Source organism: Coregonus clupeaformis, chromosome 1, assembly GCF_020615455.1.
Source record: "Coregonus clupeaformis isolate EN_2021a chromosome 1, ASM2061545v1, whole genome shotgun sequence".
NCBI classification, from domain to species: Eukaryota; Metazoa; Chordata; class Actinopteri; order Salmoniformes; family Salmonidae; genus Coregonus; species Coregonus clupeaformis.
Window position 1 is genome coordinate 92,246,805 of NC_059192.1, and position 6,014 is coordinate 92,252,818.

The 6,014-nt window shown below is 40.5% G+C and overlaps 1 non-coding gene across 1 annotated transcript; it reads left to right on the forward strand.

Moving 5' to 3' along the window:
• The first annotated feature begins 4,613 nt into the window (after positions 1-4,613).
• On the forward strand, positions 4,614-4,670 carry LOC121573120. The gene has a single exon (XR_006001988.1). It is a non-coding gene; the product is annotated as a U7 small nuclear RNA (small nuclear RNA).
• The last annotated feature ends 1,344 nt before the right edge of the window (positions 4,671-6,014 follow it).

The window sequence follows — 6,014 nt, forward strand, 5'->3', positions numbered from 1 at the left end:
GAGAGACAGAGACTCTGTGACTGTAATGAGAGACAGACACTGTGTGACTGTAATTCGAGACAGAGACAGTGTGTGACTTTTGCGGCCTAAACTCAGGACAAGAGACAAGACCTCCAGCTGGTTTAACAATAGTGATCATGTTTACTGTAAAATTCAAGGACAAATGAGGACCTTATCACATGTAGCATGTTGTCTGTTTACTTCCTGTTCCTTGTATTTGAGTGGCTGACGGTCTCTGTTGTGGATCAAAGACAATGATTTTCCTCCACCGTCTGCTGGCTCAATACTCAATACTTTTTTGTACTTTTGACCAACATTTTGTTTTTGGACAGCAAAGTCCAAAAGGACATTAGGGAAAGATGTACTTTACAGACAAAAAAACGGAAAGTCTATCTACTGCTCTAAAGGATAAGAAAATGTTATGTCCATTACAAGAAGTAATAGCAAGACAGACACACACACACACACACACTCCAGAATATCCACTGTCATGCTTTTTTTCCTTTCCAGTGAAATTTGGAATAACGTCCTCACCAGGTCTTGGTTTGTGAACTTTTGACTCGGCAGGTCGCTCCCACCCACGGAAAAAAAATACTACAGTTTACTATTGAATACTACAGTTCTTATAAAATATTTCTGTAGTAAACTGTAGTGTACTGTAGAATACTATACGTGTGTGGTACTTAGTATAGAATTTTACAATACTAAATACTATTGTATTATCCACAAAGAAAACACTGTAGTAAATTCTACAGAACAGTCCGCAAAAACACTACATATTTTTAACTACAGTAAATACTACAGTATTTAATTTGCATATATCCTACCCATTCCCCTCCCCCATATCCCAATATGTGCCACCCATAAGTGAGAAACCTACATGCCCAGTATACAGGAGACTGTATAATGTATGATTATATATACAATACCAATCAAAAGTTTGGACACACCTACTCATTCAAGGGGTTTTTCTTTATTTTTACTATTTTCTACATTTTGTAGAATAATAGTGAAGACACCAAAACTATGAAATCACACATATGGAATCATGTAGTAACCCAAAACAGTGTTAAAAAAAGCAAAATATGTTTTATATTTGAGATTCTTAAAATAGCCACCCTTTGACTTGATGACAGCTTTGCACACTCTTGGCATTCTCTTAACCAGCTTCGTGAGGTAGTCACCTGGAATGCATTTCAATTAACAGGTGTGCCTTCTTAAAAATTAATTTGTGGAACTTCATTCCTTCTTAATGCGTTTGAGCCAATCAGTTTTTTGTGACAAGGTAGGCGGGGTATACAAAGACAGCCCTATTTGGTAAAAGATCAAGTCCATATTATGGCAAGAACAGCTCAAATTTGCAAAGAGAAATGACAGTCCATCATTACTTTAAGACATAAAGGTCTGTCAATAGAGAACATTTCAAGAACTTTAAACATTTCTTCAAGTGCAGTCGCAAAAACCATCAAGCGCTATGATGAAACTGGCTCTGAGGACCACCACAGGAAAGGAAGACCCAGAGTTATCTCTGCTGCAGAGGATAAGTCCATTACAGTTACCAGCCTCAGAAATTGCAGCCCAAATAAATGCTTCATAGAGTTAAAGTAACAGACACATCTCAACATCAACTGTTCAGAGGAGACTGTGTGAATCAGGCGTTCATGGTCGAATTGCTGCAAAGAAACCACCACTAAAGGACACCAATAAGAAGAAGAGACTTGCTTGGGCCAAGAAACACGATCAATGGACATTAGACCAGTGGAAATGTGTCCTTTGGTCTGGAGTCCAAATTGAGATTTATGGATCCAACCGCCGTGGCTTTGTGAAACGCGGTGTGGGTGAAAGGATGATCTCCACTTGTGTATTTCCCACCGTAAAGCATGGAGGAGGAGGTGTTATGGTGTGGGGGTGCTTTGCTGGTGACTCTGTCTGTGATTATTTAGAATTCAAGGCACACTTAACCAGCATGGCTACCACAGCATTCTGCAGCGATACGCCATCCCATCTGGTTTGGGCTTAGTGGGACAATCATTTGTCTTTCAACAGGACAATGACACAACACACCTCCAGGCTGTGTAAGGGCTATTTGACCAAGAAGGAGAGTGATGGAGGGCTGCATCAGATGTCCTGACCTCCACAATCCCCCGACCTCAACCCAATTGAGATGTTTGGGATGAGTCGGACCGCAGAGTGAAGGAAAAGCAGCCAACAAGTGCTCAGCATATGTGGGAACTCCTTCAAGATTGTTGGAAAAGCATTCCAGGTGAAGCTGGTTGAGAGAATGCCATGAGTGTGCAAAGTTGTCATCAAGGCAAAGGGTGGCTATTTGAAGAATCTCAAATATAACATATATTTAGATTTTTTTTAACACTTGTTTGCTTACTACATGATTCCACATGTGTGATTTCATAGTTGTAATGTCTTCACTATTGTTCTACAATGTAGAAAATAGTAAAAATAAAGAAAAACCCTTGAATTAGTAGGTGTGTCCAAACTTTTGACTGGTACCATATATATATATATATATATATATATATATATATATATATATATATATATATATATATATATATACTGTACAGTGGGGAAAAAAAGTATTTAGTCAGCCACCAATTGTGCAAGTTCTCCCACTTAAAAAGATGAGAGAGGCCTGTAATTTTCATCATAGGTACACGTCAACTATGACAGACAAAATGAGATTTTTTTTCTCCAGAAAATCACATTGTAGGATTTTAAATGAATTTATTTGCAAATTATGGTGGAAAATAAGTATTTGGTCAATAACAAACGTTTCTCAATACTTTGTTATATATTCTTTGTTGGCAATGACACAGGTCAAACGTTTTCTGTAAGTCTTCACAAGGTTTTCACACACTGTTGCTGGTATTTTGGCCCATTCCTCCAAGCAGATCTCCTCTAGAGCAGTGATGTTTTGGGGCTGTCGCTGGGCAACACGGACTTTCAACTCCCTCCAAAGATTTTCTATGGGGTTGAGATCTGGAGACTGGCTAGGCCACTCCAGGACCTTGAAATGCTTCTTACGAAGCCACTCCTTTATTGCCCGGGCGGTGTGTTTGGGATCATTGTCATGCTGAAAGACCCAGCCACATTTCATCTTCAATGCCCTTGCTGATGGAAGGAGGTTTTCACTCAAAATCTCACGATACATGGCCCCATTCATTCTTTCCTTTACACGGATCAGTCCCTCTGGTCCCTTTGCAGAAAAACAGCCCCAAAGCATGATGTTTCCACCCCCATGCTTCACAGTAGGTATGGTGTTCTTTGGATGCAACTCAGCATTCTTTGTCCTCCAAACACGACGAGTTGAGTTTTTACCAAAAAGTTCTATTTTGGTTTCATCTCATTCTCCCAATCCTCTTCTGGATCATCCAAATGCACTCTAGCAAACTTCAGACGGGCCTGGACATGTACTGGCTTAAGCAGGGGGACACGTCTCGCACAGCAGGATTTGAGTCCCTGGCGGCGTAGTATGTTACTGATGGTAGGCTTTGTTACTTTGGTCCCAGCTCTCTGCAGGTCATTCACTAGGTCCCCCCGTGTGGTTCTGGGATTTTTGCTCACCGTTCTTGTGATCATTTTGACCCCACGGGGTGAGATCTTGCGTGGAGCCCCAGATCGAGGGAGATTATCAGTGGTCTTGTATGTCTTCCATTTCCTAATAATTGCTCCCACAGTTGATTTCTTCAAACCAAGCTGCTTACCTATTGCAGATTCAGTCTTCCCAGCCGGGTGCAGGTCTACAATTTAGTTTCTGGTGTCCTTTGACAGCTCTTTGGTCTTGGCCATAGTGGAGTTTGGAGTGTGACTGTTTGAGGTTGTGGACAGGTGTCTTTTATACTGATAACAAGTTCAAACAGGTGCCATTAATACAGGTAACGAGTGGAGGACAGACGAGCCTCTTAAAGAAGAAGTTACAGGTCTGTGAGAGCCAGAAATCTTGCTTGTTTGTAGGTGACCAAATACTTATTTTCCACCATAATTTGGTAATAAATTCATAAAAAATCCTACAATGTGATTTTCTGGATTTCTTTTTCTCAATTTGTCTGTCATAGTTGACGTGTACCTATGATGAAAATTACAGGCCTCTCTCATCTTTTTAAGTGGGAGAACTTGCACAATTGGTGGCTGACCAAATACTTTTTTCCCCCACTGTATATAACATATCTGTCACGCCCTGGCTCTGGGGACTGTTAAATGTTGAGCCAGGGTGTGGATTTTCTATGTTATAGTTTTCTATGTTTTGTTCTAGATCGTTTAGATCTATGTAGGCCAGGGTGGTTCCCAATCAGAGGCAGCTGTAGCTCGTTGTCTCTGATTGGGGACCATACTTAGGCAGCCTGTTTTGCACTAGTCTTTGTGGGATCTTGTTCCGTTTGGTTTGTCGTGTATAACCTAGGACTTCACGTATCGTTTGTTTGTTGTTTTTGTTCGTGTAAGTACAATTAAAGTATGTACGCTTATCACGCTGCGCCTTGGTCCGTGTCTTCAGTCGACGATCGTGACAATATCATTCTATCACTACGGGTTATAGAAAAGAGTAGATGTTCTGAATTCTCCGTTCAGACCCCAGTCCTACCTACCTACAGGTAACGTAGAATGTGCTCTTTTAGTATTTCTCCAGTAGGTTTCTTCAAGGAGAATGCGCCCACTTCTATCTCAAAGATAATAAAACAAAAACACTATAGTAAATACTACAGTAATGTTCGCAAAAACACTACAGTAAAAACTACAGTATACCGTACTACAGTCTGCAAAAATACTACAGTAAATATGGCCCTATGGCCAGTCCATCTGGTATTTGACCAAAATGCCCCATGGCCAGTTCATCTGGTATTTGCCAGAACTGCCGTATGGCCAGTCCATCTGGTATTTGCCAGAACTGCCCTATGGCCAGTCCATCTGGTATTTGACCAAAATGCCCCATGGCCAGTTCATCTGGTATTTGCCAGAACTGCCGTATGGCCAGTCCATCTGGTATTTGCCAGAACTGCCCTATGGCCAGTCCATCTGGTATTTGACCAAAATGCCCCATGGCCAGTTCATCTGGTATTTGCCAGAACTGCCGTATGGCCAGTCCATCTGGTATTTGCCAGAACTGCCCTATGGCCAGTCCATCTGGTATTTGCCAGAACTGCCCTATGGCCAGTCCATCTGGTATTTGCTTGAATATAATGTATTTTCTGAATTGAAAGTCACCCAATAAGGACATTTAGTCTCTGTGGAATGATGGTGTAATATGCGAATGGTTGTTTCTGTAAACTGACAGAATATATTGTGAACATAAATATTGTGAACATATATATTGTGAATATATTGTGAACATATATATTGTGAACATATATATTGTGAACATGAAAATAGAACAGAAACATGTAGAAGTCAGCTAATACAGTTGAAGTCGGAAGTTTACATACACTTAGGTTGGAGTCATTAAAACATGTTTTTCAACCACTCCACAAATGTCTTGTTAACAAACTATAGTTTTGGCAAGTTGGTTAGGACATCTACTTTGTGCACAACACAAGTCATTTTTCCAAAAATTGTTTACAGACAGATTATTTCACTTATAATTCACTGTATCACAATTCCAGTGGGGTCAGAAGTTTACATACAATAAGTTGACTGTGCCTTTAAACAGCTTGGAAAATTCCAGAAAATGATGTCATGGCTTTAGAAGCTTCTGATAGGCTAATTGACATCATTTGAGTCAATTGGAGGTGTACCTGTGGATATATTTCAAGGCCTACCTTCAAACTCAGTGCCTCTTTGCTTGACATCATGGGAAAATCAAAATAAATCAGCCAAAAATGGTAGACCTCCATAAGTCTGGTTCATCCTTGGGAGCAATTTCCAAACCTCTGAAGGTATCACGTTCATCTGTACAAACAATAGTATGCAAGTATAAACATCATGGGACCACGCAGCTGTCATACCGCTCAGGAAGGAGACACGTTCTGTCTCCTAGAGATTAACGTACTTTGGTGCGAAAAGTG